The sequence below is a fragment of the Chelonoidis abingdonii genome, chromosome 2, assembly GCF_003597395.2.
Source record: "Chelonoidis abingdonii isolate Lonesome George chromosome 2, CheloAbing_2.0, whole genome shotgun sequence".
NCBI lineage: Eukaryota > Metazoa > Chordata > Testudines > Testudinidae > Chelonoidis > Chelonoidis abingdonii.
Window position 1 is genome coordinate 72,164,133 of NC_133770.1, and position 13,646 is coordinate 72,177,778.

The window sequence follows — 13,646 nt, forward strand, 5'->3', positions numbered from 1 at the left end:
GAGAGATCCAGACAAAATTATAGGATTAGGCCAAAAGAAATCAGATGAGGTTCAACAAGGACAAGTGCAGAGTCCTGCACTTAGGACTGAAGAATCCCATGCACTGCTACAGACTAGGGACCTAGTGGCTAGGCAGCAGTTCTACAGAAAAGGGCCTAGGGGTTACAGTGGACAAGAAGCTGGATACGAGTCAGTGTGCCCTTGTTGCCAAGGAGGCTAACGATATTTTGGGCTGTATAAGTAGGAGCATTGCCAGTAGATCAAGGGACATGATCATTCCCCTCTATTCAGCACTGGAGTACTATGTCCAGTTTTGGGCCCCACACTACAAGAAGAATGTGGAAAAATTGGAAAGAGTCCAGTGGAGGGCAACAAAAATGATTAGGGGTTTGGAGCACACCATTTATGAGGAGAGGCTGAGGGAACCGGGATTATTTAGTCTGCAGAAGAGAAGAATGAGGGGGGGGATTTGATAGCTGCTTTCAACTATCTGAAAGCGGGTTCCAGAGAGGATGGATCTAGACTGTCCTCAGTGGTACCAGATGACAAAACAAGGAGTAATGATCTCAAGTTGCATTGGGAGAGGTTTAGGTTGGATATTAGGAAAAATCTTTTTCACTAGGAGGGTGGTGAAGCACTGGAATGGGTTACCTAGGGAGGTGGTGGAATCTTCCTTTAAGGTCAGACTTGATGAAGCCCTGGCTGGGATGATTTAGTTGGCGTCGGTCCTGCTTTGAGCAGGGGGTTGGACTAGATGACCTCCTGAGGTCCCTTCCAACCCAGATAGTCTATGAACATGTAGTGTAGACATGGTCCCAGATGGATTAAAGAGACATCTAATACCAGAAATCTATTCCCCATTTAGACACTTGTAGATGATTAATTCACCTCTTAACCTACTCTTGGATAAACTAAGTAGATTGAATTTCTTAAGCCTCTCACCACAGAGGCATGCTTTCCCCACCTGAAACCATTGTTGTAGCTCTTTTCTGATCTTTTCCAGTTTTTCCAATATCTGTTTGAAAGTTTGGCACCAGAACTAGATACAACATTCCAGTAACAGTCTCACTAATGACACATGCATACACAATGACCAGCCTCCTACTTCTACTTGATAGTTTCGTGTTTAATCTGAGCATCATGTTCACATACTTAACTATAGCATCACAATGGGAGCTTGTATAACCAGATGAATACATGACTCCTAGTCCTTTTCAGTGTCATTTGCAGTCCAGTATACATCTTGTAAGCATGGTCTACAATCTTTATTCCTAGACATATGACCCTGCATTTGGCCATGTTAAAGCACTTGTTCAAATGAGTCACCTCACCAAGTGATCCAGGTTGCCCTGTATGATTCCTTTCCCTATCACTATTTACCACCATTAATTTGTAATACAAGGAGATTTTACTAAAATGATTTTGTATTTTCTTCAGGACCATAGATGAAGATATTAAATAGCACTGGGCCAAGAACAGGTTACTACTGCTCCCCACTAGAAACTCTCCCATAAGGGGATGATTTAAGAATACTTTTTAAAAATTTGTTAATCAGTTTTCATTCCATTTAATATAGACTTCTGAATTTAAGAAGTACTATACAAAAAAAAATCATGATGGGGGACTAAAACAAATTAGACTTCTGTATACAAGTATATTATGTCAGTTACTCTATCAGCTAAACTTGTAATCTAATCCAAAAAAACAAGTTTGCTTGACAAGACTTATGTCATAGCTTCCTACTCAGATTTGAACCTTAGCGTTCATAACCTGAGAAGCTAGCATGAACCCTCTAAGCTTAATTACCAGCTTAGATCTGATTATCGCTGCCAGCCAGCCAAGTGATCCAGGGCTTGCCCCTCTTTGGTTCTCCAAAACTTCTCTGGGGGACCCAAGACTAGAAGCCCTGGAGTCTTACCACAAAGGGAATAAACCATTCCCCCCACCCTCTCCACCCAGATTTCTCTCTGGCTACTGCTGAGAGTTACTTTAGATCGAACCTCTTTTACATCACATACCAAGAAAGCATGTCTCTCTCTTCACAAAAGAGACAAAGCAAACAAAGACAAGGAAACAGAAAAGATTCTCCTCTTTTCCCTTAGCTTCTTCCCGCCCTGGGACATAGGAGAGTTAAACACCAGAGAGCAAGTCTTTCCCCTCCCCCCTGTCTTTCCTTTCTCCCACCAATTTCCTGGTGGGTTAACTAGAAACAAAAAATCAACAGGTCTTAAAAAGCAAAAAAACTTTTTTTATTAAAAGAAAGAAAGAATAGAATAACAGTTCTCTGTAATCTAGATGGTAAGATACAGGGTTTTCAACTTACAGAAAATGAATAAACAATAGAAAGGGATAAACAGCCTTATCCAAAAACAATACAATTTAAAGTACTTATAGCCAAATACACATAAAGACTCCACCAGCCAGATACACAGATGCAAATACAGCAAAACCATTTAGAAGACTATACTTTTGCTACCTTTGTAGTTACAACTGGGAAACAGAAGATTAGAAGGACTGGAAATAGATCCTCTCATAGCTGAGAGAGCACAGAACAGACAAAAGACCCAAGACCAAGAAACACCCACAAATTCCCTCCCTTAAGCTTTGAAAAAATACGGTTTCCTGATTGCTCCTCTTGTCAGGTGTTTGGTTCCCTTTGTTAACCCTTTACAGGTAAAAGAAACATTAACCCTTAGCTATCTGTTTATGACAACTTATTTTCCACAGAACCATCTTTTAATTCTTTACTAATTGAATCCCATGTCAGCTTTTCAATGGTTTTACCAGAAAGCTATGTCAGGCTAATTTGCCTTTAGTTTACCAGGTCATCCCATTCATCCTTTTTAGCTGTTTATACAACATTAGCTTTTTTCCATCCTTTCCCAGTGTTTCAAGATTTATTATTTTTTTAAACAGTAAGTACATTAATTATTCAGATTGGCTGGCTGAGGAGCAATCTATATACTGTTGGGTGCTCTATAACTTCCTCCCTAGTTACTCTCATAATAGGAAGTATTCCATTATCACTGTAAGATAGGAATACATTATCCTGCTTCTTTCCAAACAAGGAACATAAATATTTATTGACTATATCTACCTACCTTTTCTAGTGATTAGTGTGAATACCAGAAATTTATCAATTAAGCAATACTTCTGAAGTTATTGGACTAGAGAGGCTAATTCAGAGCTACATCAGGTCAGTTTCTCTATTCCAATTTAGTGACATTTTACACACAGGTGGTAGAGGTGTAAATGAACACAAAATATGCAAAACAATGAAGAGCTTGTCTACACAGCCCGCCCAGTGTGGACTTCAGTGATGTGAGTTGCAGCGCACATTGAAGTGTTGTGCTGTAACTCCCCCATGCAGACTCTTGGGGAAGCCTGAGAAAGAAAATAGACAAAAGGGAAGCCCAGCTGGTTCCACCAGCTAATTGAAAACACATGTAGAGACCTTTTAAGACACAAAACCAAACAGGTTCTTTAAAGAAGAAAAAAAAAGTAAATTTTTTTAAAAACAAGAAAAAATACATCTGGGACTTAGGCTTTTGCTAGATTTTAAAAGAGCAATTCCAAAAATTAAGCACCCAAAATAGCTTTCTTGGGGGTTCAGCTTAAAGGTTACAAGCAAACAAAAGCATCTGGGGTTAGCAGAGAGGAGTCCACAAGCCCTACAGAAAATAAAAGAAATAAACCTAATCACATCTATCTAAATATTCCCTGTCCCAGTGAATCCTTCTAGGTATGGATGATGGTCCAAACTTTATACTGTCCCCGTCTCTTCAGCCCCGAGAGAACAACAAAGAAACAAAGGAAAAGCTTCCCACCCCCATTTTAAAAAGTTCTAGCCTTCCCTTTGGCTCTTTTGGTCAGGTGTCCACTCCCTTTTCTTTACCTGGGGGATTCTTTAACCCTTTACAGGTAAAGCGAGCAGCCACCAAGAGGGACTTTATAGTTAACTGGCTGGCTGGGTGTCCGTAAAAGGTGGCTCCTCCTTTCACTTATCACAGCATGAAGCAACATTTACTTACCAAATGGTAAGTCTTGTTGTTCTGGAATGTTCTGCAGAACTGCTCTTCCAAACTGAGCATCTGTGCTAGATGCTGATACTACAGAGTAATGGTTAGTAAAGTGTGTGTAAGTGTCACTGCTCTACTAATTTCAATGACTGGAACTCTGCTGAAATATGCTGCCAGCATAGCTTGAGTCCTAATAGACTGAGCAGTCACTCAATTTAGCGGCTGTTACTTATTCATGATGTAAGAAATCTTGATATAGTTCACAATCCATTTGGATAATCTGAGAGGAGATTGATACACCAATGAACTATGAAGAGAGTCTAGAAGATTTTCTGAATGATCTTGTCCTAGTGTGTCAATGTATATTTAGGCAACATAGTTTAGTAGTTCAGTATACTGATCTGAACAGATGGATAAGCATGACCAGAAGAGGTTTAAAAAAAAAAAAAACTTGGCAGATTTGTGGACTTGTTTGACTCTTTCATTTATTGCTGTGACTACAAGTGATGAAAGTGGTGGGTGTGAATAAAGCTATTCAAATCCTTGAGGAGGGACTTGATCTTTTTATTCAGTCCTGTAACATGTCCTCTGCCCAGGGCCGTCCTTAAAACTTATGGTGCCCTAGGTGGAGTTATTAAACTGGTGCCCCTGAGCCTGTCTCTCTCTTAGCAACACAAACATAAGCTTACACTATTGGAAAACTTGCCACATGCATGTTATTAAAACCAGTTTAACTTAATGAAGCACACTGTAATGCTGATGGACTAGCACTAAAGAAGCAGCACTATAGAAAAAATTCTGATTTGACAGAATGATGCAACTAATATAATTTTTTTAATCTGTCAACATTTTATTGGAAATTTCTATGAAGAGGTATTGAAACAAGGATTTGTTTTTAATTAAAAGCAATCTTTCTGGCTTGTTTGTCTGCAAAAATCAGTAAGAACGTCATTGTATGACAAAGACAAAGTGATGCAAGAATAGCAAGACCAGTCAAGTGTTTCTGACTCCATGTCGAGCAAAGATAGTTTTTAATGAGCTTTAGTTTTGAGAAACTCCGTTCTCCTGATGCTACTGTTACAGGAATTGTCAGCAGAATATGAGTGGCAATGTACACATTAGGATATGTGTCAACAAGTTTGCTGTTATGAGTAAACTGTACAATGTCCATTATCGATTTTGCACATGGCAACACTGAGGACAGTACTCAATTCTTCATACAGTTCAAGTCCATTTAAATCAAAATGATCGCTGTGCTTCAGGAGGCTCTCTAGGTCAGGGATCCCCAATGCAGTGCCCGCAGGTGCCATGGTGCCTGCAGGGGCCTCTCAGTGCACCTGCGTACTGGCTGGTGGACAAGCATCCGCCAAAATGCCACTGAAATTCGGTGGCATTTCAGCAGCAATGCCTCTGGATGACGCCGCTTGCCGCTGATAAGCGGCGTCATCCAGAGGCGTCGCCGCTGAAATGCCGCCGAATTTCTGCGGCATTTCGGCGGATGCTTGTCCACTGCCACGGTCCTTTGTCTGGTGATCACCAGACAAAAAAGGTTGGGGACCACTACTCTAGGTTCTTGCACTTGTCATTAGTTGCTCTTGTTTTCCTATTTCGTTGAATTTAGTCCTGCTCAGCCCACCTACCAGCTGAGTGAATGGAACTCCAGGCTGACAGCGGGTTGAGTGGCTCAGCCAGGGTATCAGCCGCCGGCCTGCTCAGCCTGCTGCTAGCCTGGGGTTCCTTGGGGGTCCCCAGGCCAGCAGTGGGTGCTGAGTGGGGCTGATGGCTGGGACCCTGGGTGGCAATGGGGCAGCAGCCAGAACCCCAGAGCAGTGGCAGGCTGAACTGCTCAGCCCACCACTGTGTGCCATCAAAAATCAGCTCGCGTGCCACCTTTGGCACATGTGCTGTAGGTTGCCGATGCCTGCTCTATACATTAGAAAGGAGATGAGCATATTACAGTTGTTGGAGGACTCTAGTTAGCAGTAACAGGGCTATAGGAAAGTCAGTCAACATTTTTTGTTTCTCTGATGAAAACTGGCCCACTCCCTTCCCCATGCCAAACTCATCACAAATAACTGTCAACAACTTAATTTTCTGGTTTTGGCTAAGAGATTGATTTTTTTTTTTTTAAATATTGAAATTGAATTCAGGATTGTTAGCAAGCATTTCTGGCGAACAAATTTGTTAAATGACAATCTAAACGGCAACGCAGTACTGCTTCATGCTTGGCTCACCCCCCCAGCCTGCTGGTCCAACAGCTGCAGTAGAGGAGGAGATAGGTGGAAAACTGCAGGACCCCAAAATCCACCTCTTGGGTGCAGAGTGGCAACAGCAGCAGCAAACCCTCAGGTCCGATCACACGCCAATGGGCACCACCGCCAGCCCAACAGACCATGGTGAAGTTAGCACAGCATCTGATCTCAGGGACAGGGGCACCCATGTAGCCACAGCAGCTCATCCTGCCTGTGCAGCTCCCCCCAGATGAGATGGATCGCTGCCAGCCCGGGAGAGACACACGCTCCCCAGCTAGGGTGACCAGATCCAGATGTCCTGATTTTATAGGGCCAGTCCCAATATTTGGGGCTTTGTCTTATATAGGTACCAATTACCCCCACCTAGGATGACCAGACAGCAAATCGGAAAAATCAGGATGGGGATGGGGGGAAATAGGAGCCTATATAGGAAAAAGACCCAAAAATAGGGACTGCCCCTATAAAATTGAGACATCTGGTCACCCCGCAGGTGAGTTCCTTCCCCCACTCCTTCCCAGAGACCCCAGCAGCCAATCCCCTCCCTCAGACTGTGCTGCATTCATCTCTCTCTAGGACCCAGCAGCCCTGTTCTTACATGCTCCACTGCTTCCCATCTGTCCAGCCTCCCAGCAGAGCGGTGCCCCCAGACCTAGTGGTGCCCTAGGCAGCTGCCTGTTCTGCCTATGGTTAAAGACGGCCCTGCCTCTGCCCGCCCCCTCTTCCTGGGACCCACTGGCTTCCCCCACTAAGGCACAAAAAGGCTTCTTCTGCAGCACCCGTGGCTTTATTTACACATGTTCTCCCACCATCAGTCATATACTATATACAGAGCAGGCCTTACAGTCTCCTCTTCCACTCAGAGTCTGCCCTCGGTCTGGAGATTGACCTTCCCCTGGCCATTCCCCTGTCTTCTGGCTGCCAGCCAGCCTTTATAGCCCTTGAAGCCTCAGGCCCACAGGTGCAGCCAGTTCTGGGGCTGGCTGAGCAGGGGCTAATTAGGTGCCTTTGCACCAGCACACTGCTACAAGTCCTTTTCAAATTTGGTGTCATAGGGTAGCCCACAATTCCTCAGCAGGATCGAGAATTTCTTTATTAATTGGAAAGGCTATTCTGTTCTGAGCAACATGGTAGTAAGATAGCAAATAACTTTGTCTTCTCCTGAATCAGCTCCAAAGGAAGCTCTAGGACATCTGCCATTCTCTCTAAAAATTTTGGTAAGTCTTAAAATCATCCCCCAAAGAAGTCATGGAGGTTTTATCCTGAGTAGAAGTAAAGAGGTCTAGGTGAAGAAGGGGTATCTTGAACATCTCCATCCTCTTCCTCTAAGAGTCAGTTGCAATTCTGTAGTCAGTCACTGGTAGAGAAACAGGGTTTTGATGGATTACTCAAGGAGGTTCCTGGGTGGCTGAATAATGAGGTAGTGGTCAATAAGTGGTAAGACCAATAAAGCCCTGGTTGTCCTCTGGGAATGAAAGCTGATTCATGTGATGGGGGTCTAAAGGTAGAGTCCTCAAGATAAATTCTCCTATCATAACCCTTTGAGTGGATGAGATGAGTGAAGCTCAGGTGAATAGTCTTTACTAGGTGCTTGGGAAGATATTGCAGATGATAATGAAGAGTCCTCAAGTGAGAAGCTGCATTTGAAGGTACTGCTTGATTTTGAAGAGTAGGTAGTTAAGCATGACTGACTCCCAGAATGCAGTGATATCTTCATGACAGGTACCCTGGACTGTCCCAGTGGAGTCTTCATTCCAGCTGAAAAAGGGAAATAATTCAACAAATGGGAGCCTAACTCTGGAGTTATTCTGATGTCACTTTCAGAGACACGGATGACAGTTAAGGGATCTCTGGTACCACCATGAAAAGGAGGAGGAGCCTAGTACCACCACTGACAGGTACTTCTTGCCTGCAGAAGATAACCTCAGTACCACAGGGGGCTGATGCTGTCCTAGGCACTCCCTGAGCCAGTACTGAGGAGTTAGCATGTGAGCACCCTGATCCTGTAGCTTCTGCTCTTGCCAGGGTGTGCTGTGAGTGCTGCTGCAGCAGCACCAAGGAAACCCATGAAGAATTTGTCTTAGATCTCTTCAAGCTCAGGGCTGCTGAGATAAGTGGATCTTCCAGTGCTGCTTTCTTCCTTGATAAGGCCTTGAGTGGCTCCCTGGATACCCATCACTCTGCCTTTCTTACTTGGTACAAGGGAAGGGAACTACAGCCTGATTGCAGGTTTGGCTGAATGATCTCTAAGCCATATCTGACTGCTCCAGCAGATCATCTTTAAAGCTCCTGAGGGAGGAGAGATGCCTCCCAAGAGTTGCAGAGGTTGGCATTACCTCCCTAGTCTAATAGCTAAGTTAAAAGCTGATAAGTTGTAATGGTAACAAACTAAACTAACTAAAGTAGCACACATGGGCAAGAAGGGAGCATGTGCCACCTGTAATGGACATGGCTATTTGCCCTTCCAAGCTCCTGTGCTGGGGCTGCTACTGCGCCATAAGTGGGAGACGTGTACAAAAACTTGAAGAATTAAAAAGGTACCTAGTTCACCTTAATTTCACTGCTTCTCCTCCTTCACCCCTAAGTTGGAAGAGGTACCTTTTAGTTCTCACTATCAGGGACTACCGAGGGTACTTTCAGCACAGCACTTCAACCCACACTTCATACTCCACCCTCTGGGGCTGTATTTGTCTGATCCCCTGTCGCTGATAGATACCTCAAAAAAAATAAATCCCCAAACCTCTTAATCCCAACCCACCCAAGCAGAGTGCATCAATGAGAAGAACAATGACAAAAAAATTGAACTAATAGGACATCTGCTCACCATCAGAGCCCCTCAATCATTTGCCTTTGTTGTTTCCCACGTCTTGTCTGTTTCTTGTGGTTACGGGATCCCACTCACAGTTGGTGGTGCCTCTTCCCGGCTGTCCTGGGGATTAGGTCTGGCTAGATGTTGCACCCTCCTCCAGGAGTCTCTCCCCCATCATCCTCTCACTCTTCAGACCCCTCTCACTCCAAGAACCACTACCTCCTCTTCATGACTCGGCTTCTGGGGTACCAAAGTGCCTCTTGACAATGGGCTCAGGCAGTCTTCCTCTCACTGTCCTGCCAATGCCACTTTGTCAGCAGCTGGTAAGGGGACCCAGGCTGACCCTCTACTCTGGGTAACAGCTCAGGGGCCTTCTCATCAGCTATCAAGGTCTGATCTACCCCATACCTCGCTGCTTGTCCCTGAACCTTGCTGACCTCTCTGGCTCTTTTTTCTCTGGGCTTGCCAAGCCATAAACCCTCCTCCCAGGGAATGACTGTGGGCTTCTTGTTTCTAATAGCCCAAATACACCTCTCTTCTCCCAGGCAGTGACTGCAGAGTCCCTCCCTACAGCCCTCTTCTGCTCTAAGCTCCTGCAGGCTACTCCTGTTCCTGCACAGCTGAGCCTGTTCTACTTAAATCCCTACTCCCTTCTCCTTCTCCAGGTGCATCCTGGGCAGTTAATTGGCCTGCCTAGCCCATTTAACCCCTCCAGGCCTTGTGTAGGGTGGACACTCCCATCACACTTGCCTATTTAGAGTGTAAGCTACTCAGGGCAATGACCTTGTCATCTTAGTTGTCTATAATGTTCCAAACTCACTTTGGGTGATTTATATTTTTTTATATATATAAAAGTAACATCCAAACAGCAGCCACCTTACTGCACATTCAGAACATTTTTGAAGTAATATCTTAAGAAAAGATATAGACCCAACATTTAATACAATATCTAGAGTAGAAACAAAATTGAGACATTCAAGATCTGACCATTAAAGTTCAAATACTTGTAGTTCTTCTGAAGTATAGTACATATATTTACAATGGGTACAGTTTTTCTTTACTAAAGAAGTGCCTAAACAGGCTGTCCAAATCCAGTATTTTAGACTTTAAAATCAACATCTAGCCACACTAATCACTAAACTAAGCTGATCCCTAGTGCCGATCTCAGTGCTCATATGAGATTCTGATGTCTTTTGTAGGCAATCTGAAAATTAGGCTCCCTGACTGCACTGACTTGCAGTAAACTACAGTTACCTAATCTATAGTTTTCTTTCCATACTCTAGGGCAACAGTAGTTTACGTGGAATTGATTATAGGATTGTGGGAGGGTTTTCTTTTGCTGGCATCTTGGCAACTGCAATATACAAAACCAATCATTTGTATCAGACTCATACTATTCATCTACTTTTGTTTTGCTTTATTATGAATGCAGAGATCTTCAGAATGAAGAGAGAGAGAGAGATCAGTGCCTTGAGTGTACTTGATTAATTACCTGAATGATTATTTTGAAAACTCCACATATTTGTTAAAGTATCCATAGGGTACATCATGATCAGATAAGGAAAGTAATGCAGTACAGTGCAGAGGATCTGCTCAGTATGCTTTTTTAGCAGCATTTCTGTTAGTGCTGTAACCATTCTGTTGCAATTCCCAAGACTATTTTATTATTTACAACCATTTCCACCACAGAACTTTGATGCACCTTTTATAGTCTCTTTCAATGAAAAAAACAATGACATTACCTTTTGGGGTAATCTCAGTTCTGCAATCCTTTCTGTTGTTAGCGTATAAAAAATGTGTGGTCTTTCTTTGGTGCCTATTATTACATTATATTCCACTTCAGTAAGGGTTCGATTGGGTCATATAGCTATAGCTGAGAGGTATATTGCCCCAGGAGGATTCATAGGAGGCACTGTGCCTGGCTCATGTATAGTGCCTTACGGAGCTCCAAAGACTGTAGCACCTTCCAACAGAATACAGTGTCTGCTCTCTTTGTGCCCAAACACCTCGGGAGGCAGGCCCCACTCCACCACCCACTTTGGAGAAGCTAGTTCTAACAGTAGCTCTAATGCAACAGTACAAAGATTGCCTTGGTTCTCAGCTTTGCCATATGGGGCAGGCCATAATCTTATCATAATCCTGTATTCCTATGAAACTGAAGAACATAGCAGTTGCCAAGTCAAAGTAGATCATTGGTCCACCTACACCTATAACATGCCTCTGACCGTGGTTTTTACTTGATGCTTCAGACAAAAAGCAACGGACAGAATCTCACTGAAGCTAGATAATGGGGAAAGGGAATCCTTTCTAACCCCCAACATTACTTACCCCCTGAAACAAAGATTATTAGCCTGTGAAGTCCTTTATAAAACCCATAACATGCTTGTTAGAGATTGGTTAAAACACTACTTTTGTTCAGAGTAGATTTTTTGCCAGTGAGAGACCTGTTTAGTTAGAGTTTTCTGGTTTAAAGAATTAATAGCAATAAAACACTTTCTTCCATATGATTTTCCCCATCCAAGTATGTGTGGATTTCACTCTTTAGATGGTTTGCAGCATTAGCTACAACAGCTCTCCTTGATGACAAGCAAGTGCTACTGTCAGTATAAAGAGACCAAGCAATTAGACAACATGCCAGCCACGGTTTTGCAACCAGCCTCAACAAGTCCGGTAGTTTAAAAAGAAAGTGTTTGCAAAAGTTCTTGTGATTAGTTATCAGCTGTAACAGTGACCATCTTGTGATCCACATCCATTCACCCTTGACAGGCTGACAGGTTTTCTTACTCACATGCTGTCAGTTTCCTAAAAAGCCACTTTGATTTTTCTGCTCCTATTTTTGCAAAGATTATAGTTGGGTTTGGTTTGGTTTGGTTTTAATTAACCCTGAGTGTGAAGACCTGGCCTCAAATCTTCCTAAACTTGAGGGTCTAGGTTCTGATCTGTGGTGCACTTGGCAGGTGTTGCCAGTTGCTGTGCACCTTCAACTTCAATGCATATCACTAGGAGATGATGGTGCCCAGCACCTTGCAGCACTGGGCATTATAGCTAGGTTAATTCCACTGAAGACAGAGTTGCTATGGATCAAATCTGTTCCACCTCATCCTTTCTGTACTTTTGTTTTATTCCAGAAGCCCGATTCTAATCTCATTTACACCATTTTCAACTCAACTGACAGAAGCTCATTTATGCCTACTTTATCAGTGTAAACAGAATCATGCTCCAGATTAGCATAGTACTAGACTGTGGAGTGTTTGAATGGCTGCATCTCAGGCTCATCTCTAGAGAGATCATTGTCGGCATTACTTGTTAACTGGAACCACGTATCGTAAGTTTTCTTCTGTTGGCTCTTGTAGCTTGGGGCTTAACTGACATTTTAGGCATAAAGGGCCCAGTTTTACACTGAACATAGTAGAATTTTTCTACACTGGTGATGAGAGCTTTACACAATGGGTGGAAAATGCTTACAAACCTGAATGGAAACATTTCATGTCCATTTTGCACAGGCTAAGGGATAAGGCAGCGAAGTATCAGTCTTGACCCACTGACTGCATACATGGTTTTTCTTTTATCATTTCCCCCTTTATTATACAAAATGTGTTAGAACGGTAAATATTTTAAAGGAGAATTTAACTTAGTGTACCATCCCCAATTCCCTCCTATAGTTTGACTAAGAGTAGATTGCAAGCTCTTCAGGACAGAGACAATGTAATTTTGTAGGCTTGTATACTATCTAGCCAAGTCCAGTGCTTTGATCCCAATAGGTGCTTTTGGTTGCTATCACCCCACCAGAGAGGAATGCTATAATAATGTTAGCACTATATTAATTACATTTATTAAAGTTGAGGACCCTCTGGTAACTTTCATGAGCATCAAAACCTTCTTTAGAATTGCCAGTGGCCACTTTATTTCTATGCACTTTAACATTTCTCTCTGGTAAGTTAGAGACAGTAGTATATAACCTGCATTCCAGTGAGGATAACTCAATACATGATGTAATTAACTCCTACCTCAGAAACTCTTAGGACCATTTTGATCTCACTTACATGCTTCAATGTAGTTACTTCAGATTTACATCAGGAAGAATTCAGCCCATGAAGGCAAACATCTACAGAAAAGAAATTCACAAGAAATGGAACATAGTAATAGTGACAGGCCTTTACTGTCAAGGTCACTGTGGAAAGGTAATCTGATCAGGCTTGTACTTCAGTTTCTCCACAAGAGGCGATTCCCCACAGGCTGGTCGGAGATTTGAAAAGGTTTAGCGCTCCAACTAAACCACAGAAAGTTCCTCCTTTCAGGGCAAACAAAGGTTGAAACAACACTGTTCTTTGCTCTCCTAAGGCCAACCCCAAACAAAGACACCACCTCAGTTCTTACCTTAGCCAATGTCAAAGAGAAGGGCTGTTCATAGACTCAGACTCATAGGTCAGAAGGGACCAATATGATCATCTAGTCTGACCTCCTGCACAAGGCAGGCCACAGAACCCTACCCATCCACTTTTATAACAACCCCTAACCCATGACTGAGTTATTGAAGTCCTCAAAATTGTAGTTTGAAGACCTCAAGCT